This window comes from Gopherus flavomarginatus, chromosome 5 (assembly GCF_025201925.1).
Source record: "Gopherus flavomarginatus isolate rGopFla2 chromosome 5, rGopFla2.mat.asm, whole genome shotgun sequence".
NCBI lineage: Eukaryota > Metazoa > Chordata > Testudines > Testudinidae > Gopherus > Gopherus flavomarginatus.
The window spans coordinates 101,239,898-101,265,975 of NC_066621.1; the positions used below are offsets into that span (position 1 = coordinate 101,239,898).

At 41.4% G+C, this 26,078-nt stretch overlaps 1 long non-coding RNA gene across 4 annotated transcripts in view; it reads right to left on the bottom strand.

Annotated features, from left to right (window-relative positions):
• Positions 1–26,078, bottom strand: part of LOC127051930 (uncharacterized) — a 190,275-nt gene that overhangs the window by 120,741 nt on the left and 43,456 nt on the right. For all 4 annotated transcript variants that reach the window (XR_007774645.1, XR_007774644.1, XR_007774643.1 and 1 more), the window contains exon 2: positions 9,530–9,593. This is a non-coding gene — a long non-coding RNA (uncharacterized LOC127051930). The remainder of the gene's footprint in view (positions 1–9,529; positions 9,594–26,078) is intronic.

Sequence of the window (26,078 nt, forward strand, 5' to 3'; positions counted from 1 at the left end):
CCAAAATATAAATTAACCTGGGATGCTCAGTTTATTCAGCTGATGATTGGTCAAGCATAACCATATGTTTGTGCTCTTTGTACTGTCCCATCTGCAGGGCCGGCGCTTCCATTTAGGAGACCTAAGCAGTCGCCTAGGGTGCCAGGATTTGGGAGGGCAGCAGGCTGCTCCGGTGGACCTCCCGCAGGTGTGCCTGCGGAGGGTCCGCTGGTCCCGCAGCTCCGGTGGAGCATCCGTAGGGACGCCTGAGGCAGGTTCACCGGAGTCACGGGACCGGCGAGCCGGCCCTGCGCCTAGGGCACCAAAAACCCTGGCACTGCTCCTGCCCATCTGCCCTCCTTGTCAGGAAATTAAAACTGAAAGGATACCAGAAGAACAATGCTGAGGAGTAACTTTATGCCCTTGTTTCTTGGGTACTCATTTATACCTGTGCAAGATAGAGCAATGTTTTTCACCATCACAATGGTAGCACTCACTTGGCAGAAGAGCTAATGATTACACGAAATACAAGGAAATGGAGTTTTGGGCTCAAAGAATATGCATGCACTCATGGAGCACACAAACACACACAGAGAGCTATCTTATGAGTGTAACAGACCTGTCATCCTGTTCTTGTTATTTCTTTTGCTTGTGTGTTCAGGCTAATAATGGGAGAGGTTATTAACACTGTAGTACTGCAAGAGCTTTGCAGGATCTCTTTTAAATAGTTCATACTTAGGTCATATTCCAAATCAAAACAAGGAAGATAAGTTTGGGGTGTCTTGATCTTGGAAGCAGCTATTAAGTCAATATTGTTGCCAGTAATTCTCCTGGCACCACTGAAATCACATATTTTGCATACATTCAATTAAATTAACGAGTCTTTATCCCAAACAAGAAATAGCTCATTTTGTGAATAACTAAGGTAAGTAAGACGAATAGCTGACTAAAGCAGACACTGTTAAAATAATAATTCTTCAAGTCAATGAGATTGTATATATAGCCTACTTAACACAATATACTTTGGCTTCCAAGAAAAGACAAACAACTTTACATGGTAAGAAATCCCTTAAGTAGGCTAGTGATACAGAAAGCAAGCCCAGTGCTTTGCACTAAGCAGCAATGTGTGAATTTTCTATTCAACACAGCAACACTGGTCTATTTATTTGGTTTATGTGTATAATTAATAGTAAAATTATGCAGCTTTAACATATAGTAGTTACTCTTTATGGGTCTGGGTCCTGAACAAAAATATTTCCTTTAGATTTTATTTGAATAATGCTTTCTTCAGGTGAACTCTGGGAAATGCCATAAAAATTATAAATCTGGAAACCTAGGAAGTATAGAAAAGGGAAGGAAATTACCTCAGTTTGGCATGAGGTACAATATTACTTTCTTTAAATAAAATGCATCCTCTGTCCTCACTAACCCCATATAGGATAATTTAACATTTCATTGTATTCTGTCACTTAGCCTTGCCCATTGCTAGACACACAAGGCAGCTCATATTATAGTGCCTGGAGTTACAAAGAGCCTATGTTTCCACTCACTATTTTTCACTTCCCTTGGAAAGCATGGTAGACTGGCACCTTTTTTTCTTTCATCAAACGCTCTTTGACTTAAGGGAAGAAAAATTGCACATGTAATTAAATGTGTACAGTTGCAGGTAAATATATGGCATTTCATAATATTTGTCACCACAGTACCTTATTTAACAACCTAATCTGGTATATCTTAAATGTGCAACAATAAGTCCAACTTTAGAAAAGACTTGTGATCCAAAGCCTTACTGGTGACAGGTGACATGCTTCCAGGTAAATTCCAGTGAATGATGGGATCCAGTTAAAAAAGAATTAAAGAACAATTAATTAATACCAATTAACATGGTTTTATGGAAAATAGGTCTTGTCAAATGAATTTGAAATAATTTGTATGAGATTACAAATTTGGATGATAAAAGCCATTCTTTGACACAATTTATTTGGAGTTCTACAAGGCAGAAAGTGAAAATGAATTCAGGCTTCTAAATCAGTCAGGAGTTGCAACACTGAGCACAGTAATGTCTAAATTCTTTTAAAAATCTGGATCTAAGTGTCTATTTCCCTTTTGAAAATGATATTTAAGCTCCTAAATCAGTTAGGTGTTGCAACCTAACTAGGTGTTGCTGAGTGCAGCAGTGTCTAGATCCCTTTAAAAATCTGAGCCTTAGCCACTGAACATTTGGATTGGCATTATTCAGAATCAATGGAGAACATATTAGAAACTGGCTAAGTGTTAGATCTCAAAATATAAATGTTAATGGGGAATCATCATCATCAAATGAGTTTTCGATGGGCTATCACAGAGATCTGTGCTTGGCCCAATACTTCTTAATATCTTTGCTCAATGAAATATTAATGATCTGGAACAAAACATAAAAATGGCTGGTAAGTTTGAAGATGAGACAATGATCAATTAAGTAGTAAATATTGATAATGACAGGTCAGTTACTATTATTATTGGGTGGTTTTTAAGCTGCTTTCATTGGAAAAAACATGTTGTAATACAGCCAATGCATACTCATGCATCTAGGAATAAAGACTGTAGCTCATACAGACAGGGGGGGAGACTACGTCTTGGAAAACAATGATGCTGAAAAAGACCTAGGAGTCATCACAGATAATCAAATGAACATGAGCTCCCAGTCCTGGTTCCACATTTTTAAAAGGTTGATGAAAATATGTTGAAATTGAAAACCCTGAAAAGGGTTTAGAAAAGAGTCACAGGAATGATTTGAAGTCTGCAGAGCCTGACTTAAGTTCAACTAATTTAACTTATCCAAGACAAGGTTAAGAGCTGACTTGATCATGGTCTATAAGTATCTACCTACACATGAGGATATCAGACAGTGGACAGCTCCTTAATTGAGCAGATAGAGACATAACAAGATCAATCCAAAGTCAAACTGGTAATGAAGTAATAATTTGTGTACTTCGTAGCTCTTATTTTTGACCAAATCTTCATACCCCAACTCTGAGAGGAGGCAAGTATCAGTCCTTATATCTTGGAGTTAAGGTAGTGAGAAATTGCACAAGGTCAACTCAGGCAGAGCTGGGAAATTTTTCAAAAGCCGATAGGACTTAGGTTTTGAAGGACTAGTTTCAAAAAGAGACTTAGGTACCCAACTGCCTCTTCAGGCACCTATGTCTTATATTTAGGTGCCACCTAACCCTACCCTTCCATAGGCAGTTAATTTTCCACTGGTGGCCATGAACAAAGTTGCCAGGTCCTGAGGCTGCCCCACAGCTAATAGACTGCTCAGAGCCCTCACTCACACCTAAACCTCAACTGGATTATCAAACTAGACATTCCTTTGCTTATCTCCCTGTCAGGGCCCAATCTGGTAGGCATGCCCTGAGCATGCCTAACCCACACAAAAGATAGCCAATGATGAACAAGTAAGAAATGTTGGGGGCTGGCTGTGTCCCCTAGAATATCCAATATCCCAGTGGTTCAGGCACTCACCTGAGTTGTGGGAGACCCAGGTTTAAATCCCCACTCTGTGTGATTTAGAACAGACACTTGAACTGAGGTCTCCTATATTCCAGCTAAGTGCCCGAAGCATGAGGTTATTGAGTATTCTGGGTGGAAGGTCTCTTAGTCTCTCCTGTTGAAGCTGTTCCACTTTATATAAATAATTAAATATTCATTGGAACAGGAACCTCATTCGTCAATGAATGCTCCAACCATCATGTGACAGGGTCAATCTCTTGCTTTCTCTCTGTCTCAATGAATATTTAATTATCTATACAAAGTGAAAAAAACTCTGAGAGACTTAGAGAGACCCACCCAAGAACACGAACAGCCTGATAGGGTATTTCCATGGGAGACATGGGTTCATATCCCTGTTCCATATCAGACAGAGCAGGAACTTGAAAACAGATCTCCTGCATCTCAGATGAGTGTCCAAACTACTATACTGTTGGTAATAATGGGGTAGGCAACCCTCTTTTTTCATGAGAAAGGGCTAACGTGGTGTAGGCATCTAACTCCAGCTGAGAATCACAAATGGAGATGGGCACCTCCCTCTGGCCTGTCAGAGAGGAACTGAAGTAACTTAGAGGATCTCTGCCCTACGGCTCATCCCTTCTCTCTATATTTCACTCAGGGCTAGCTTAGGCGGCTCCCCACTCAGCTTACTGGCTTCTGAGAATCCTTTTCCTGCGCACCTACTTCTCCCCATACAGTGCCTCATCACCTAACTTGGGGATGAGTATTCCACTAGGTCAGTGGTTCCCAACCTTGTTCTGTTGCTTGTACAGGGAAAGCCCCTGGGAGGTCAGGCAGGTTTGTTTACCTGCCACATTCACAGGTTCGGCCAATTGTGGCTCCCACTGGCCACAGTTCGCTGCTTCAGGCCAATGGGAGCTCCTGGAAGTGGCGGCCAGTACGTCCCTCAGCCTACGCCGCTTCCAGCAGCCCCCCATTGGCCTAGAGCAGTGAACTGTGGCCACTGGGAGCCACAGTATGCAAACCAGCCCAGCCCACCAGGGGTTTTCCCTCCACAAGCGGCGGAATAAGTTTGGGAACCACTGCACTTGATGACAGGGTGCCTGGGAGTTAGGCTTTGCAATGCCAAAATTGCCTTTGTGAATCTAGCCCAAAGTGCCTACACTTTTGAAAATGGGCCTTAGCCTCTTATGTCACATGTACTTTTGAACATTTTACCCACAGTCTAATGTGGAACTACACAATCTGTGATAGACAGTATATGATTATATGAAAGCTTTTTGAAAATGGAACAGTTATCACTTCAAGAATGAATGTCAAGAAACACCTACATCCGACCCACTTCTAAGCCCTTGAACTGAGGTAAATGTTCAGTGATTATCATCCAAAAGATGTGCACATGCTCAACAAGAAACCAATAAATTTTAAATCTCCCAGATTACTCCATAGCAGCAAAACACCTTCACAGAGAAATGGGTGAAAATCTTATTTCTCTCCCATTCATCTGTCAGTATTATTAAACTTCTTTGTATAGGAACTCTGATATTGGTTCTTAGAGCCATGAGATTTGCTAGATCTTTTGTTTTCTAATTACACAGAGAACCTCATCCTGCTTTCATTGAGATCAGCAGGACTGTCATTGAATTTTTTGTGAGAAGGACTGAACCCACAGACTTGATGGTAGATTTAGAGGTTGTTGGGGGGTTTTAATTAGGATTTGTACAAATGAATAATTACAAATATTATAATTACATACATATTTCCTAGTATTATATCTATTGCAGGGGTCAGCAACCTATGACACACATGCCAAATACAGCATGCAAGCTGATTTTGAGTGGCACGCTGCTGCCGTCTCGGCCTCCAGCCCCACTCCGCCCCCTCCGCCCACCGCTCTCCCCTGCAGGGGCAGGAGGCAGAAGCTTGGCCCTGCGGCAGCCAAGCTTCCTCCAGCGTGCTGCTCTCCTGCCCCTCCTCCTCTCCTTCCCTGTGCCGATCAGCTGACGGCCCTTGCGAAGGTGGGGGAAGAGTGTAGCATGCTCGCTGCTCTGTAGAGGAGGCAGAGAAGAGGTAGTGATGGGGCCTTGGGGAAGGGAGTGGAACAGGGCATATCCCTTCCAGCACCCTGCCATGAGTCACTGAGGGCAGGGGGCTTGGAGCAACCCCACGAGCCGAGCACCCCAGCCTTCTGCCCTGGCCCCTGAACACCCCACACACACCCAGCCTTCTGCCCTTCACCTCCACAGCCCCCATCCCTCTGCCCTGAACCCCCCTCAATACACCTAGCCTTCTGCCCTGCACCCCCTAGACCCCCCAGCCCTCTGCCCTGACCCCTGAAACCTCCCACACCTGCAGCCCTCTGCCCTGACCCCCCCCCCCCGATCTGGGGTCCCAGCTGCCAGACCCTTGCCAGCCGGGGTCCCAGCCACAGGCCCTGCTCAGCCCGCTGCCGGCCTAGGTGAACAGAACCCCCGGCTGGCAGCGAGCTGAGCAGGCTGACAGCATAAGATCAGCATTTTAATTTAATTTTAAATGAAGCTTCTTGAACATTTTGAAAACCTTGTTTATTCTATATACAATAGTTTAGTTATAATATAGACTAATAGAAAGAGACTTTCTAAAAAGTTAAAATGTATTACTGGCACGCGAAACCTTAAATTAGAGTGAATAAATGAAGACTCGGCACACCACTTTGAAAGGTTGCTGACCCCTGATCTATTGCTTAACTTTTCTAACAAGAAATATTCACCTCTCCCTGAACTCCTCACTAGTCTATGTGGATGATTTATCAGTCCAAAATGTTAAAGTATAAAGTCTATCTGACAGATTCCGGTGAGAACATATGTGCTGTAATTTTGCTGACTCCCTAGTGAAGGACAGCGTTCTGGCAAAGCCCAAAGGTTTATCAAAACACAGTGATAAATCCCAGATGTGATTTCAGCTTTTAGTACTTTCTATTTTGCTAATGTCTCCTAAAGCACTGGTGTTGGGTTTTTATTTTTTATTTTCCAAATTCACAATAAATTGGTCTGACTTCTGGTACCTGGCACAGTGGCACACTTCCTCTCAACAACTGTAAGCCTGTCCGAAAAACAGAACAACATCTTTGAGATGGGGTATTTATATGGGCAACTTCCAGTCACTGCAGTGAATGAGGCCCCACCTTCAAAGAGATTTCAGACCAGTGCTCACCTGATGAAAGCATGAACTGTTTTTGGTTGACTTGACAGCTGAGCTGAGCTGAGCTGAACTTGAAGAAGCAAATGTAACACACATGTAAATGTTTTTGTAGCTATTGGTGTCAATGTTGCTGCAGCTTTCCTTAGGGCAAGAGGACAAAGACGGCTGTGATAAGACCTTGCAGAATCCACAAGTAGCTAAAGGAGGTCTAGCCACTAAACAGATTTACATCCACAGGGCTGAGGTTAAAGAAATTAAATGAATGTAGCCAAGGCATGTTCAAAGGACCAACTGGTATATGATGGATGTGACCTTAATATGTTAATTCATAGGAAAGTGGCAAATTTTATTCTAGATGTGCCTATGTTGAACATGCAGCCTTTCCAAAAACCATATTCTGTATAGAACTAGCCTCTCAGACATTCAGCTCATACAAGCTTGATTTCAACAAACTTCTTCTGATCACTACAAGAGCAGATTCTGCAGACTCAAGGACCTTGTGATCTCGTCTTTTGTGACTGAAGACCCCCTCAGTGCCAACTGGCAAGGGAATTACAAGAATATCCTGATTCTATTATGTATATTCTGGTTCACCAAAGAATGTTATGTGCAGCCTTAAATGAAAGCCTGAGTCACTAGTAATTAATGTAGTTGTGAAATCTATGTACAGATACAATGCAAGGAGATATGTATATATTCTGAAAATATATTTTAAAGTCTGTATGAAGGCAGAGATTAGTATAGCTCTAAATCTCGTCTTTTTCAAAAACAGAAGTTGGTTCAGTGAAAGATATTACCTCACCCACCTTGTCTCTAAACAAGTTTTCTGTCAGAGAAGGGATGTTTATACACTGGTCTCTCTGTTGAAATGTAAATTAAGTATTGTCTCATTCATATCATCTGTCTTAACTGAATACATATGAAGTATTATAAGAATTTCAGAAAGGAACTAACAAGTATAGAAACATAGTAGGAAAACAGTACCTAAACTTGAGATACACTTCAAAGGTTTGATGGACTATATTTGGGGAACAAAAATGACATCCCATCATCCTACATTATTGGATGTTTTAACTATAAATATATCTCAGTGCCAGGGTACGAAGCAAGGTGCTTGTCTTGAGTTGAATCATACATGGTGTGTACACTGTTCCCGTGGGAACTGCAGACCTGATACTTGTGTGAGAGTTCAGTGGATAAGGGGCTGGACACTACTGGAAAATGCTTCAAAAGACTTTGGGACTAGAGTACAGCTATTGTTAACATAAAAGGTAAAGTAAGGGCTGGCACCGCCCAGAGGAGAGTGCTTGGGTGGCTAACAGGCTGGTGGTGTCAAGAAACTGACACCCAGTTAAGCATAAGCCAGTCTCCCTCTCACTGGAGGAAGAGTGGGAACAAGGTGACTCACAGTCCTGGGTACCTGAGAATCATCACAGTCTTTATATAATTTCTTTCAGAAGACTGCTTGCACACACACAGGCTTTTACTGAATTACAGTGCCAAGTCTGGGAATTCCTTTGAAATAATACTTATGAATATTCACAAAAATCAAACATCCTCATGATGAAAAGAAATTCACTCAGCAACAAAATGGAAGCTAACAAACTGCAAGCGAATATATTAGATTCTGTTTTTAAAACCTAAGGCAGGAAACCTCTCACTCTTCATTCCCTAAATGGAGAAGCTGCATTCTGCTATCTCTCAATGAAGACCCAAAGGAAAATTGTACCACCCTTCACCCTTCTATTTCCTTTCCTATCAAGGAAGATTAATTAGAGCTTTCTGTGATGCTTACTCCTATTATCAAATCCCCATCACAATGATCATAGATGGAGATTAATACACTGTCTTTCTCCAGTTCTTTTATTTAGCCGTCCTGCTCACATTATGCACCTCGGTTAGCCATTGTCTCCGAGGTTCATTGATGCCTGTTTACAAAGTATATACATCTTGCTCTTTGGGTGAGCAGCCATTATTCAAATTCTACATATTTGTTTTTCCATTGCTGAAAGCTACTTTCAGTACAGGGAAGGGCTCTCTCCATGGGCAATAACTTTGTGAGAAGTATTCCTATAAAACTCATTCATTCAATTCTTCATATTTTTGACATAGAAGTTTTTCATGTATTTTTTCCAAGATACATTGCCCCAGGACATGACGTCTTCCCTAATGATGGGAGATTACCAGCATCCTGAGAAATCAATTACAGATGAAAAATATGGTTCACAAATTTAAGTGTGTTTATTGTGAGGTGAAAGAAAAATAAAACAAATATTAATCAAACAAACAAGTGAAAGTGGAACATTTGAGGCCCTGGTGTGAGACTTGTATCATAAATCTGAGGTGTTTGGCTGCAGTGCATATTCCAAAATAACTTCTTCCCCAACCTTACTAACCTGTAACAGAGCTTTGCTTACTACCTGGTTATTCAGATTGTCTTGTTTCCAGGTTGACCTAAGTTCTCTTTTTTATAGTTTTTTTTAATCTTTCGATATGCAAAACATCCACCTTACCTCCTCCCTCTCCATTATTCAGTCACATTCTCTTGCCTCTGTACTAGATGCCTGTTTCCTTCCTATTTGCATTACTGTGATGAGGGTGTCACGCTGTCTGGAGTGGGTCATGACCATGAGTGCCAGCATTTGGGTAGACTGTCAAAACCAGGGCAGAAAGCCCAAACTGTTTGTACATTCTATAATTAGATTTCACCAACCCAGCAATAAGTGTTAACTCCTAAAGCACTATAACAATCTTACCAGACAGTCCCCTTGGGCATTCCAGTCTAACTTGCCACCCAGGACTATGTGAAAGATGGTCACTTTACACCAAAAATCACAATGATATTCAGGTAATTCCCAGTCCCAAAGGACCAATCACTTACCCCAAGTCATTTGTACTCAGATCTCAAACCAAAGACAATGTGTGTAGCCAATCCTGGGATAAACCTAAATTAAGAAAAGAAATGAGAGTTATTTACAAGATTAAAACAGAAAACATACACACACACACGTGAGTTACAGCCTTACATTTAAACAGGTAATATAAGCTAAGCAGCATTGTGTGTCCTTTAGGGCTGATCCATGCAAAGCAGCATGGAGAATCTTTACCCCTCAGAGTCCAGGCAGCATAAGTAGATCTAGGCAATGTAAACACTACAGCTTATGTTGTGTGGCAAGGCACCTTCTCAGTCTCCCCAGCCTCTGCTGCTTTTAGCCCTGGTGAGACAGGCTTGGGTAATGCAGTCCCCCTTGGGACACAGGGGAAGTCTGCTCTCCATATCTCCACCAGTCCTATTTAGAATATTCTTTTACTCCCTTGTGGGAGAGAGTACTGCCTCTCCTCCTGATGAGGCTCGCTGTCTTGCTGCTCCTACACTCCTGGCGGCAGGGCAGGGCAGGGCAGGGCAGGGCAGGGCAGGGCTCGGCTCCGCTCTGCTCTCTCTCTCCCTCCTTCCTCCTAGGGAAGGGTTTAAAAAGGTCTCAGGCAGCCCTAAGTTGGAATCAGCTGATACTAATTAACCTCAGGTAGCTCCCCCTCAGCTGATTCTAACTGCAAACTTGGTAACCCTTTCTCAATTGAACCTGATTGACCTGTAGTTGCCTCCCAGTTGATAAGGAGGAGGGCCTTTTAACCCTCTGGGACTGATTCCTACCTCTCCCTTGCAGCTGTCTGTCCTGAGTTTATCACAGTTGATACAAATTATGTCACTCAGAGGTGTGAATAAGACACACTTCTGAGCAACATAAGTTACACTGACTTAAGCACCAGTGTGGACCCCACTATGTCAGCAGGAAAGCTTCTCTTGATGACATAGCTTATGCTGCTTATGGGGGCAGTTTTTTCATGCTGACAGGAGAGCTCTCTCCTGTCAGCATAGAATGTCTTCACCACATGCATTGCAGCAGCACAGCTGTACCGGTACAGCTGCATCACTGTAGGGAAGGCAATCAACAGACTATTTGTCCTTATGATGTCTAACAATGGTTCATTTCGTTTCAAGGGCCCTCTTGTCTGCAGGACCAGCACTTTACACCAATGAATGCTTCTTTTCTTGTTTGGTGAGTTACACAATTACCCAGGTTTACAATGCAAATGCTCCCTATGACATTATACCATAGAATACAGATATTATAAGTAGGATTAATATATGCAGCATCCCACAAGCTTTCCATTAAGTGCGAATACTAACCACATTCTTATAACACTAATATCTATTTTACTGTATCAACCCACCAGTGAGCCAGACTGGTTTCCAGCAATGCATTTGTCAGTGTTCAGTGAGGCCCTTGGCCTTGGCATGAGCTGACTCCTGACTTGCCAATGTCACAAAGGTAATATGAGTACCTAGGTAGATATTTTTTATTATACACATTTACTAACTTCAATGGCCTTCAGCTAGGGATAATTTAGAGGTGGATTTGGGGAAATTTAACCTACCAATATTCAACTTTTTTTTAAAGAGAGGATGAATAACTTTAGAAAGCAGACAACAGACCATGCCTATGAGTGGTGAGTAAATACTATTTCCCCTATTCTCCCACTTCAGGATACCGGTAATTTCTTTTGAAGTCAATCCTGTGGTGGGAGAATAAGACCTGGGTGCCCAGTTAAAAACCCATTGGCCCCTAATTGAAATTCCCAAGTTGGCCACTCTACTGCACCCTGCTAACCACTTTTTTAAATGTATGTCAACTATATTGAGCCAGCACTGAGATGACCAGAACAGGCTACTATGTAAACTGGTGTGAGAAACCATGGGACTTGCCATGACATACTCAAGTGCTGGACACTCCCTATAATTAACAGTTTTGTTATATCAAATTGCAAGAGCAGAAACTTTGTGTTTCCAGCACTCATGCACTGTAAACATGCCATGGAATTGCAATCTGTTTTCAAACAACAATCCATCATATACATACTATGGGAGGTAATGCAGGGCATACACTATGGCCAGATACTCCTTCCATCTAGCAGCATCAGTCACTACATATTATAAGGTGCTTTTCTTGCACATTGCCTGACTAGGCATTGCCCCAGACTGTAACTGGAAGTGTCCGTGTATACAACCAACTTCAAATCCTAGTCTGAGTTTGTAAAGATATAAAGTGTTGTAAAGTCTGTTTCTGGAACCCAAATATTGGATTAAATATTCAAATGTGTGACTTCAGCACTTAGTGCACCTGACATAGGGCCAATGTGGCTCGCTAGAGGCCAGACTAGCCTCCAGATTTGCAGTGTCTGGCCTTACAGATCTACCATGTACTCTATTCCCAAGATATAGGGAATCTCTGGCATTTACCCACTTTAAAAGTGAGCTCTGCTGCTTGCAGCTGACTCAGGGAGTTATTCAAATAAGCAAGGTTCTCCTCCCAAGTTTGGCTGAAATCCATATGATTTCCATCCCTGATTTCAGACAGAGGTGTATTAAAATTTATTCTTATCAATGAGTAACATTTTTTTATTTTGTGGTTGACTCCTCTTGAATATAATTTGCACATTCTGAATGCATGAACAGTTGGCCTACTCCAAGATTTTTTAAAGGCAAAGGATCATGTCATTTGGAAAGTAATTTATTGTGGATATACAACAAGGTCTGAGATTTGACCTGTGACATCAATAACAGAATAATTGAAGCATCCTTAATATAACTTTTCGTTGAACAAGTGCCTAGGTTAGTACGCAATTATGATTCAGCATAAAGAAATAGTAGAAGATAGACTTTAGGTGTATGAAGAAAATGCTATATTTCATCATGAGAAGATATAGAGTATTATTCTGATCTCATTTGCACTGGGATAGGTTTAGAATAATTCCACTGAATTTGATATAGTACGGCAGTATATTCCTGTGTAAATGTAAGGAAAATTAGACCATTATTTCAACATTTAACGTAAGTACAACTTCAGCAAAACTTCTTCCATGCTGCTTTTTCATATCCCTTTTAATATATGTTTGAATATGCAGGTGAGAGAACTCCAGTAAAAATGCCAAAGAGCTGGCTCATTTATTTGCTTTCTTGTTATGAATATAAATGTTTAACTTTCTTTCCTCACTCTTTTTTTCATTCTCCCAAAATCTGTGACAGAGTTGGACTATATTACTTCAATTAAGTTCTTTTTATAAAGTAAAATTTGACACAAGCCATCTTGTTTGTATGTTTGACAGTTGGGAGTAAAATGTTTTGTTAAACACTCGCTAAATACATGTTGCTGCTTTTTTATTATTATTATTAAGCTGATGGGGGAGCAGAAAATATCTTGCTACCAGAAAAAAAAGTGTCAAGCTTCCAAAATAAACTAAAGGAACACTCCATTTCTATGACCTAGTGGATCACAGTCATATGCTTTAGAGCAAGCAAGTTGAATGAAACTATTCATTAATTACAGATACTGTGAAAATGTGAAACACAGGGGGATCGAACTCTCCTCTCACATCAGTTTTACAACAGCTCCATCGACCTCAATAGAATTGCTACAGATTTACACTATTTTGTGAAAGAGAAATACTGGAGCCTGGGGAAGTTCTGAGTCTGAAGGATGTGGCTGCAGGATGAGGGTGAAAGGTAAAAATGGAGACTGAAGGAAGTGCTAAGGATGGGATGCAGTCTGAAGGCAGGAAGAGTAAAAGTAAAGGGACAGTGTGAAAGTGTGGTCTAAGAGAGGGATAAAGTTAAGTATGGTGGGTAATAGAGAAAGGTAAGTGAGGTGGGTATGAGAAAATTCTCTCTCCTACACTAAGCTAACAATCTAGACTTCACCTTCAATTCCTAGCCTTTGCTTATTACCTCATAGCTGCAATTGTCTCTCTCGTGATTATCTTTCACTCATAGCCCAGGCCCAGGGTATTCTCAAAACCTGTGGTTACTGAATTTGTTACAGGATCTATGCACAAAATGGTGATCCAGAAACTATTTTTAAATATTTTTTTCTGGGCCATACAGAGGTGGAGGGGAAAAAATTAAGGTGGGTGGTGTCTTTATGAATTCAAAAGACCATCTGACACAACTGAAATCATTGCTTTTCAAAAAATGATTTTAAAATATTTCTCCTGGAAACTAAAGGAAGTACTTCATCCAGAAAACCTCCCACAATATTCAGTTGGCTTCAGAAGAGCAGTTATGCTAATTTTGAAAACTACATCTCCAATTCGTCAGTCAGTTCCATATGCCTGACTTCTGTGCCCACACAGAGTCCCACTGACTAGATCCATTTACAGGATTGGGGCCCATAACTTTGAAACAGAGGGATTTCCTGCATTAAGCAGAAGTCTCAACACAACCTTAACTATGGATGTGTTACAGTTACCTGCATAACAACTACAGGGCTATTGTATTGATGACATTTTCAAATTTAACTCAATAAAGGATGTATTTTTTAAAAATGTAACTGATGCTGACACAAAACTTCCTGTCTGCTGCACCAAGCTGCCACAGGTTTGAGGTTTCAGAGTATATGGTTACTTATAACCTTCCCCCCTACTTCATGCCCTCTGCCATCTTTACTCCATTCCCAATCACCCCACTTTCTATCACCTTGCTTTTAGCACCTATCACCTTCAACTTTAACCCCTCATGCTTATCTCTATCGCCCTCTGAAGCTTGACAGGTACCCTAGTTAAAAACTGTAGTTTATCATTTCCTTTCTTTAGTCTTAAATGTCATGCTTCACATTTAGAAGTACTGACTAAAAGTTCAATGAAGTTATTCATAAAGATCTACTGTGTTTACATTAGCAGTTGCAGTGCTTGCTGCCAGTTTGTCTCAGAAATGGGATGGAGACGTAAGTCTTAATGAAGGCTGTAAGCTCTTTGGTGCAGGGACTTCCTCCCACTGTGTGTTTGTACAGCACCTAGCACAATGGGGCCCCACAACCGGTCATGCCTTTTGGAATGATTGCAATAGAAATAACAAACAACTGTAATATAATAATGAACACAGTTATTTGCTGGGTGCATTTTTAACCGTGTAAACTCTTTATCACAATTATTTGTATGTGTTTATATATCTGTTTGTATTCCAACAGCTTTGCTTCATACCCTGTATAGTCCTACAGAGAAGTCATAATACTGCATGTGTGATATCCCATTGAGTTTTCAGGGATTCAGTTAATTCTTTAGCATATTTTTCCTACATTTAGGATGTTATATAAATAACAGACATGGGTTAAAGTTGCAAAATTCAGAACTAGATTCCAGTCTAGATTTGCAACACCCCTAAAGTTCAGAAATTGCGAGCTCTAGGATTTTAGTTTAGCCCATTATAAATTCTACCACTGCAGTTAACAATAGTGGCAGAGCCAGGACTACAATACAGGACTCCTGGTTTCCAGTTAGATATGGGCCATTGGTAAAATTTCATTCCAAATCTAGTTTCCCATAGACAAAGTGTAACCTATATTCCATAACTTCTAAATTCTCTGTGATCTGCTCCAGCATTATCACCACAACCTGAGAGACCCACTTAGATGAACAAATGACTTGAACTTTAAACTGTGCTTTCAGTAGTAGAGAATTACTATTCTGACATTATTGATGTGCAAACAGCTTCACAGCTTGTAGCAGCCTCCTAAATGAAACAGTAACAGTAGACCCAGGGTGAAGATGAGGTTATATTTAAATAGTCAGAACTTCAGGAATAAAATCTAGACATTTCTAAACATTTCACTGTATCCCAATGATATCACCCCTGGAGTTGGCCTGTCTATTTCTATTGTCTTTAATGGGAGCTGTAACAGGCTTAATCATCAAGGAACTTTCAGATATGCTCTCTCTCTCTCTCTCTTCCCCTTTCTATCAGTCATGCACACGCTTGGTTCATTTAACATTGTCTTTTAATTCCCAGCCCACTGATTCTCAACAGTGTGTAGGCACAGCTGTGCTTTCAGCTTTAAGGGTATTAATCTTTGTAGGTGCATCTTTTCAACAGATTTCCATTCCATTAATTTGCAAGAAAGAAAGAACTAAACTATTTGCCTCAAACTGCTCCATTTTTGTTTTCTCTATCATCCACCTGCAGGTATCACATCATACTGAAATCCCAACTGTAGAAACCAGTATCAGAACAAACATAAAAAAAACATGAAGTATTGAGAGGGCCCTAAAGGCCCTGGCCATTCTGAGACACAGAATAGTCAGTACAAGTTGTTGGACAGCAGTGTACTTAAGCCACTATATTTTAGATACTTTGAGACTAGAAATCCAGTCTCTAACACTGTCCTTTGTGTTTTGCCTTGACAACTCTTGGATCAAATTTACAGGGTTTTTTTATAGTGATATTCAATATTTTAATTCATGCTAGCATGAGTTACTCAAAATGGGGAAATACATCCCATTTCATTCTTTTTTTAGTCATCACTAGCTTATAGTTTCCTGTGTCAGTTATTCTTGCTCAGAAACCAAAGTATGCCTGGAATTGTAATTTGGAAAAATGTTGTGGACTTGTGGTGGATATGGCATGTAGTCAATGCCATCACTCTCTTAATGGGCTTTGTCATCTCCATATCAAGTTCTGTAACAAATGCTATTTGATCTGCAACAATCCACAGCACTTTTCAGAAACCAATTTAACTTCCATGCGGCCACATATAATGAACTGCAATATATAAAATCTATTCTGATTATAATCAGATTATAATAATATCTGGCAGATATTTAACAACCTCAACCCTAGAATAAAATATGGTGTATGATATTTTTCTTGGAAAAATATCCTTAGCTCTTTAGAAGCCATGATTTTGGATGACTACCTCTTTTCAACAACAATGAAATCATGGTAATCGAAAACATCACTTCAGTTTGCTGCAACCAATTTACCATCTCATGCAAAGCAATGAGGGATTGCACCAAATTGATGGATCTATGCCAGGTTACATCAGCTAAGGATCTGGCCCTGAGTTTGTGATCTGCTGGCAGAGACAAAGGCAGAGGTGGATGTGAATGTCGCTAGTACTCAAATAGTATGGCATTGTCTACACTACAAAGTTAGGTCAACATATGCCTCTTAGGTCAAGTTAATAATGTACAGTGACAAAGTTCCTCCTCTACCTTGGTGTGTCCTGCATTTATTGGCAGATTTGCTCACCTCAGTGATCTCCCCCACAGTCTGGATCAACTCCTCCTGTGACTGATCAGGAGTTGGGAGGTTTGGGGGGAACCCGGGCCCGCCCTCTACTCCGGGTTCCAGCCCAGGGCCCTATGGATTTGCAGCTGTCTATAGTGCCTCTTGTAACAGCTGTGTGACAGCTACACCTCCCTAGGCTACTTCCCCAAGGCGTCCTCCAAACATCTTCTTTATCCTCACCACAGGACCTTCCTCCTGGTGTCTGACAATGCTTGTACTCCTTAGTCCTCCAGCAGCACACCCTCTCAGTCTCAGCTCCTTGTGTCTCTTGCTCCCAGCTCCTCACACACACTTCCTCTCCTCTGGCTCCTCCCCATCCGACTGGAGAGAGCTCCTTTTAAAACTTAGGTGCCCTGATTAGCCTGCCTTGATTGGCTGCAGGTGTTCTAATCAGCCTGTCTGCCTTAATTGGTTCTAGCAAGTTCCTGACTACTCTAGTGCAGCCCCTGCCCTGGTCACTCAGGGAACAGAAAACTACTCACCCAGTGACCAGTATATTTGTCCTCTACCAGACTCCTGCACCCCACTGGCCTGGGTCTGTCACAGTACATGTCTACTGAGTACCTTCTGTAGACCTAAAAGGCTTGTAAAGTCGATTTCTGTACTTCCCCTCCGTGAGATGCATAGCACTTCAGTCAACAACCACGTGTTGACATGGGGATAGTGTAGACACTGCACTGTGTAATTAGAAGGAATTGGCCTCCAGGAGGTGCCCCACAGTACTCTGCTGTGACCACTCTGGAAAGCACTTTCAACTCCACTGCACTTCAGCCAGAAAATAGCCGCCCACCTGTTAAAGCCCTGAGAATTTTTTAATTTTCATCTCCTGTTTGATCAGCATGGATAGCTCATCAGCATAGCTAGCCATGGGTGCTCAAGGCTGCAAATGTGCTCCAGCATGGAGCACACAGGAGGTGGTGATCATATTGCTGTGTGTGGGGAGAAGAGTCTGTGCAGGCAAAGCTCCAAACCAGCAGAAGAAAGGCTAACATCTCTGCCAAAATTGCGCAGGGCATGGGGGAGAAAGGCTACACCAGAGACACACAGCAGTGATGAAAATAAAGAAGCTCCGGTAAGAGTACCAGAAGACAAGGGAGGTGAACAGTCACTCTGGTTCAGAGCCTCTTTATACTATCAGAGTGATGTAATTGAGAATCAGACCCTCAGAGTGATGGAAAATTGGCTCAAGCAACAAAATCTGAATCCAGCTCTAGATTTCCAACACTCCAAAGACTGGAGTCATTGAGATATGGCTTAGCTCAATATAAAGATAGGGGTCACTTACAAAATTTGGATGTGGATTCAGTTTTAGTGCTTGCTGTCTGCCCCATCCCTTTCCCCACAAAGTTCAGGGACATTCAGGACCAAGTTCAGGGCCAACTCTTGTAGAGACTGATGTTAAAGGGAAACCATCAATTTGATGATCACATTTTGTTCCTGAACATTTTGTACCCACTATAATTACAAGATTCTGATAGAAGTTAGCTCACACAAAAAAATTCTATTTTTCAGATTGTTGCCTTTTCTGCATGTGACAGCACTTTCTGTGTAGTCAGTTATTCTGTTCTCTTCTAGTCAGTTTCTCTCTTCCTGAAAAATTTCTTCATTGGAGAACAGAATTACCATATGGAGAATGTTAAGTACCTTAACTATAGTCATTGTTGCCCACTCCGCACTTAAAAGTTTATTACATGTATTACAGTAGTGCCTAGAGGCGTCAATGAAAACTGGAGTCCTGTTGTGCTAGGTGCCATGCAATTATACAGTAAGGAAAATATTAAAGGATATGTGCCATGCAGTGCTGTTCAGCATGAATATAAGGACTTTTGGTTTACTACACATTTAAAAAAAAAAACTCTGGTGTCTGAACCATCACAGTCACTAGGTTCTGTACGATGACCTGGTTAGGCAGGAATTCTTGCTGGACTGAATTGAGAGTAATCAAAATGCAAAAAAGCTTTAAAGCTGAACTTAACAGGCAAGTAACTTATGTTACCCCATCCTTGCTTAACCCAGTACCTCCTTCTTCTACTCATAATTATTTTTCTACTGACCTTCATGATTTTACCACTCAGTGAGCATTGCAGATTGCTCTTCTCCTGGCATGTTTGGTAGTCCAGCAAAGAGACAAATGTCAAGAATATTTTTCCTCATTAACTTTTCTATTAAAGCATTCTTTATTGAATTTGGCTGGAAGTATCAAAAGAGCCTAAGGGAAATAGATGCCTAAGACTCATTGAAATAAATTTGAAACCTAACATATTTGGAGGTTGGTGCTGAGTTCCTACACCTTGCTTTTATGACGCACAGTAAAGAAAAACAATTTTGTTCATCCTTCAAAGCACTTTCAGGTACCAGGTGTTTATATGAATATTTTCCTAGAAGAAGAACTAACACTTTGGTAACCCTGCAAGAAAATAGGCTCCAGGAAACAATCTTTTTAAAAAGATGGGTGTGTGCAACTGCTTGTTTATTTTGTACACACAATGACTATTCTTGTGTGTCCAAACTATACAGTCACATAGATTAGGTGTACAATTGCACATACATTTTGTGTGCCCAGCTTTTAAAGAAATCAAATCCAAGATCTCTGACTCCTAAAGTCAAAGAGATAGTTGAAAACCAGGGAAGAATTACACTGGAAATGGAAATGTGTGCACTTGCATAAGAATATGTGACTCTGCTGCAGTCAAGGGAGTTGCTTCTGCTCTTTTCAAGAAGCAACAGGCTTCTTTGGTCAACAGGCTATATATTTTCTACCTAGAGAGGTTCAAATGCAGTTGTTTGGAACACAGTTTCCTGTTAACAAGTTTGCAGTTACCGTAGCACGTCAAACTCATGTTTCACACACAATCCGATCACAAATACCATACAGCTGAGGAACTGATAAAGTTCTTGGTAAAAGGAAAAAAAACCATGTGGGCTGAGTCACTATAACTGCACCTGCAGTAAAACAAATGTTATTTTTTCCCCATTAACAAAGGAGGCAAAACCCTCTGCAAGACGGAGCTATTCACTCACTGCCCCTCTCCTAACCAGGTTCTATATTCACCTATATTCTATATCAGGGATCGGCAACCTCTGACATGCAGCTCACCAGGGTAAGCACTCTGGTGGGTCAAGCCAATTTGTTTACCTCCAGGGTCCACAGGTTCAGCCAATCACGACTCCCACTGACTGCAGTTCACCGCTCCAGGCCAATGGGGGCTGCGGGAAGCGGCACGGGATGAGGGATGTGCTGGCCGCCGCTTCCCACAGCCCCCATTGGCCTAGAGCAGCAAACCGCGGCCAGTGGGAGCCACGATCAGCCAAACCCACGGAAGCGGAAGGTAAACAAACTGGCCCGAACCACCAGGGTGCTTACCCTGGTGAGCAGCGTGCCAAAGATTGCCAAACTTCCACTCCCACCTCCTTTGTATTGTTGTACAGAGTCTGACCAGAATCCTAATGGGGAGCATAGTCTCTGCTTTGCAAGACCTAGAAAGTACAAGGGGTAAGGGCAGAGCCAGCACTTTGCCTGTGCCTTCTACATACCAGCCAGCAATGTTGGCCAGATGAAGAGAGAGACGTATGTTGTAACTTCTTCAATAGTAATACAGCAGATGGGCCAATGTGTGCTACCTGGAATATCACAGAAGATAATTTGGTTATTTAAGCCAAAAAGCCTGTTGGGGGCTCTGGATGCTGTGCATTCCCTTAGCACTCCTTCTAATACACAGGATGATGCCTAAAGGATAACATAAGAACAGCCGTACTGGGTCAGACCAAAGGTCCATCTAGCCCAGTATCCTGTCTACTGACAGTGGTCAATGCCAGGTGCCCCAGAGGGAGTGAACCTAACAGGAAATGGTCAAGTAATCTCTCTCCTGCCATCCATCTCCACCCTCTGACAAACAGAGGCTAGGGACACCATTCCTTATCCATCCTGGCTAATAGTCATTAATGGACTTAACCTCCATGAATTTATCCAGTTCTCTTTTAAACGCTGTTATAGTCCTAGCCTTCACAACCTCCTCAGGCAAGGAGTTCCATAAGCTGACTGTGCACTGTGTGAAGAACTTCCTTTTATTTGTTTTAAACCTGCTGCCCATTAATTTCATTTGGTGGCCCCTAGTTCTTGTATTATGGGAATAAGTAAATAACTTTTCCTTATCTACTTTCTCCACATCACTCATGATTTTATATACCTCTATCATATCCCCCCTTAGTCTCCTCTTTTCCAAGCTGAAAAGTCCTAGCCTCTTTAGTCTCTCCTCATATGGGACCCATTCCAAACCCCTAATCATTTTAGTTTCTCTTCTCTGAACCTTTTCTAGTGCCAGTATAACTTTTTTGAGATGAGGACACCACATCTGTACACAGTATTCAAGATGTGGGCATACCATGAATTTATATAAGGGCAATAATATATTCTCCATCCCCTTTTTAATGATTCCTAACATTCTGTTTGCTTTTTTGACTGCCTCTGCACACTGCGTGGACGTCTTCAGAGAACTATCCACGATGACTCCAAGATCTTTTTCTTGATTCGTTGTAGCTAAATTAGCCCCCATCATATTGTATGTATAGTTGGCTTTATTTTTTCCAATGTGCATTACTTTACATTTATCCACATTAAATTTCATTTGCAATTTTGTTGCCCAATCACTCAGTTTTGTGAGATCTTTTTGAAGTTCTTCACAGTCTGCTCTGGTCTTAACTATCTTGAACAGTTTAGTATTGTCTGCAAACTTTGCCACCTCACTTTTTACCCCTTTCTCCAGATCATTTATGAATAAGTTGAATAGGATTGGTCCTAGGACTGACCCTTGGGGAACACCACTAGTTTACCCCTCTCCATTCTGAGAATGTACCATTTATTCCTACCCTTTGTTCCCTGTCTTTTAACCAGTTCTCAGTCCATGAAAGGACCTTCCATTTATCCCATGATAACTTAATTTACGTAAGAGCCTTTGGTGAGGGACCTTGTCAAAGGCTTTCTGGAAATCTAAGTATACTATGTCCACTGGATCCCCCTTGTCCACATGTTTGTTGACCCCTTCAAAGAACTCTAATAGATTAGTAAGACATGATTTGCCTTTACAGAAACCATGTTGACTTTTGCCCAACAATTTATGTTCTTCTATGTGTCTGACAATTTTAACCTTTACTATTGTTTCAACTAACTTGCCCAGTACTGACGTTAAACGTACCGGTCTGTAATTGCCGGGATCAGCTTCTAGAGCCCTTTTTAAATATTGCCGTTACATTAGCTATGTTCCAGTGGGTACAGAAGCCAATAAATATAGCCCAGAGTTTGTGCCTGTACCTTCTATTTCTTCTCAGGTTACTAGAAATTATTCCTTCACAAATCATCTGGTGGCAGAATTTCAGGAGAGTTTGGAGCTAATTCTCCTTTTGCTTTTATTAGCATATATCAGGCAGAACTCTATTGAATTCAACAGAAGTTATCAGTTTAAAAGTAGTGTAAGTGAAAGGAGATTCTGGCCCCTTATCTGTATGCAGCCAGCAGATTTGATTGCACATTTTTACTATACATATGCCCAGATACAGCTTGCGGTATCTATTATTGTTCAAGCACTTTCATCCACTACCAAGCCAAGAAACGATGTTAACTATTAACATGGGCATTCCATTATACATGGGGTAAGAGAAACTGGAAGAAAATCAACTGTAGAGGGAGCATATGTGGGACCCAGTACATTAAACAAATAGTGCAGTTTTGGTCTAGCTGCATTTTAGTTTATTTTAATATGGGCTGCAAAAATCCACATCAGGTAGAAAAAAGTGTCATTTCCAAAACTTATATCGGTCTCAAAAGAAAGGGCTATGTGCTGTTTACTGTTGACAAGCAACATTTGCACTCAACAACCTTTCCCCAGTGAACTGGGATATTTTCCCAAGTATAACTGATATACAACCACTTTTATAAAGGTACAGATTCTCCTCTAAAATTCAAATGTAAAATTACTGAGTGTGACACAGTCCCCAGGAGAGAGAGACACTAATTTATATGCAGATTATCTGATGATCACAGTCATGTACCCACAGACCATTGCCATTTGCAGATTTCTTGTGACAGTGAGCTGTTCCTATATGATAACACTTGCAAAAATCACACAGTGTATAAATAGGTTTGGAAGTATTCGATTTTTATCCATAAATGTCAATTTCACGTACATACAGACCAATGGAAATCAAAATTGCTAATCAAAATTTATATATAGGCAAAGTAAGAAAAATACTAATGGAGAACTTATTAGTAAGGCTACGATTTAGTCATGGGTATTTTTAATAAAAGTCATGGACGGGTCATGGGCAATAACAAAAATTCATGGACTGTGACCTGTTCATGACTTGTAATATAAATACTCCTGATTAAATCTTAGCGGGGGGGCACTGCACTGGAGGCCCCCAGAGAGAGACGCTGCTGATGGGGGAGGGAGTGCTGCGGGGGGCGGCCCTGGAGGAGCCGATGCTGGGGAACCTGGGGGGTCCGCTTCTCAGGCAGGGCCTGGGGCCAGTGGCACAAGCTGCCGGGGGGGCTGAGCAGCAGCTGCTCCGGCCACCCCTAGGACCATTGCTGGGGGCCGCCAAGCTGCAGCTGCACCCGCCACCCCCAAGACTGCTGCTCAGGCAGTCCTCAAGGCCAGTCGCTCCCACTGCTGTTTGGTCGGTCCCCGGGTCTAGCTGCCCCAGGGGAGCGCCAGCAGTGGCCAATGCAGCGCCATCCAAGCAGCTGGCTGCGAAGCCACTCCAGCAGCTGCCGTGTAGCTGGCTCTGGGGCCGCCTGAGCAGCTAGCTCTGGGGCTAACGGCTTGGATGACTCTGGGGTCACCACACTGGCCCCCGCAGAAGTCTTGGAGGTTGCAGAAATTCACGGAATCCCTGACTTCCATGACCTCCATGACAGACACGGAGCCCTAGTTTGATTTAAGGAGATTTTCTTTGTATATTTTGCCATGTGATGTTAACAATTTGTGTTTTAACAGTTATAAAGCTTTAAATTTTTTAAATCTTAATGTGTGCTGGAATAAATATTGTCTGGCCCCCTCCAATAATAATCCACAATTGACAAAATATAAATTGATAAAAATTGAAAAATGCTTACAGATAAACATTGATACTATCCAGTGAAATGGTAAAATATATATGGCATTTTGCCAAGCCTATGTATAAAGAAACAGTACTGTCTGTTGAATGAGATAGAGCATAAATGCCTGGGGCTTGTCTACATGGTGCATTATTCCCCACCAGAGGGTGTACATTTTAGTCTGCTCCAGGGTCTTGTGCACTAACTAGCCCTTTGGATCCTGCTGGTGTGCACTAAAAGTTCCCCCGTGTGCATTAATGTAGTCCTGTTCCAAATGTAGTCCCTAAGGAGCAGAGGGAACTTTTAGTGCATGGGTGTAGACTAATGTACTGTGTGGACACGCCCATGGTCACTAATAGTCCCACACCACTTTCCACATTACAACACAGAAAATTGGAATCTGCCTAATAACTCCCCTCGCGGGCGCCACTGGAGAAATTATACTTCACAGCTCTCCTAAAATTTCCTTGAAAATGATTAGGTCAAATAAACTCAGTGCTGATTGACACTTTGTACAATTACACCTGACATGAAAGGGATTGTGCAGAATGTCAGTGCTGGATTTCTCCAAAGTCTGCAAAAAGAGGCCCAACAGATCAAATTCTTCTACTCTCATGTCCACTGACAGAACCCCAAGGAAGTTAACTGAGTGGAACTGAGAGAAGGATTTGGCCTTAGGAGTGTATTGTTCAGGAAGAGAAGTGGACCTATTATTATTAGCCACACAATATTAAATATTGAACTGTAAGATTACAAAGCATGGATGTTTTATTTTAGCCAGACATGTTTTCGAAATACCAAGAGCAGTTTGCTTACTGCAGAAACCCTAATCCATTTTATACGTACAAAAACGATGTTCTTCAAAGTTTATCAGTTGGCAAGATAATTCCTCTTAAAAACAGAAGTTCAGCATGAATGTGACAGTGCAACAAGCTATGTGGCAATAACAGTCAACCCAAATATTTGTTACTGCGTACGCTGCTGTGAAATAGGGCTATATACACTGGAAGTAGTGCTAACATTATCAAACCAGCCCCAACCAGTCAAAGGCCTAATGAGGTGCAGGGTCTGAATGATGTAGAGTGAATGAACTAAATGAAAATACACTAATAACTGTGGAACTGCAGTTACTAGCTGGGATTTTTCCCCCCCTTGCAATATTGAATCTGAATTTCACAAAGCAACATTTCTTAAACCAGCAGGGTGAAATAATAGGAGATTTGTTTGGAATAAAAGGTACTGTTTATGTGAATTGAACGTATGGAATAAAATAAAACACAGACTACATTTGATCTTCAGGCAAAATGAAAAGGATGAATGTAAGTAGGGGGAGAATTTCAACGAAGGTGAGATCATTACCTGCAATTTTATGTAGCTAAGCCCTCTTCGGAGACAAACACGTGCCACATGTCACTTAAGAGGTGGTTTCAAATGGATCCATATTTCTAGCCCCCCTCAGAGTTGTGTTTGGCAGTGTGTCAGTTTATATTTTATACAAAATGCATTGAGCATACTGCATGGGCAATTACAATAGTGGTATCAGCAGTGTTTGTACTATCAGAGACATGGGCAGAATTTATACTAGACTAAAAACTTATCTCTTGGCACAAATCTGCAATCTTGGCAGCTGAGTTCTCTTTTAAAGGGGGAGAATATTCTAATCTTCCTCTGGGATAAGGGATCTCTTTTACTGTCCTCACACACTAAAGTGGTGCTAGGTTTCAGTTGCAGCCATGTTTGTCTGTATCAGCAAAAATAAATAAATAAATAAATGAGGAGTCCTTGTGGCATCTTAGAGACTAACAAATTTATTTGGGCACAAGCTTTCGTGAGCTAAAACCCACTTCATCAGATGTATGAAGTAAAAAATACAGGAGCAGGTATAAATACATGACAGGATGGGGGTTGCTTTATGAAGTGTTAGGTCAGGCCAATGAGATAAACCAATTAACAGCAGGATACCAAGAGGGTAAAAATAACTTTTGAAGCAAAAAGACAGTGGATCATTACAGACAGTTGACAAGAAGGTGTGAGTAGGAATAGGGAGAAATTAGTATTGGGGAAATTAAGTTTAGGTTTTGTAATGACCCAACCACTCCCAGTCTGTTATTGAATGACCAGAGAGGTTGAAATGTTCTTCTACTGGTTTTTGCCTGTTATGATTCCTGATGTCAGATTTGTGTCCATTTATTCTTTTGTGTAGACTGTCTGGTTTGGCCA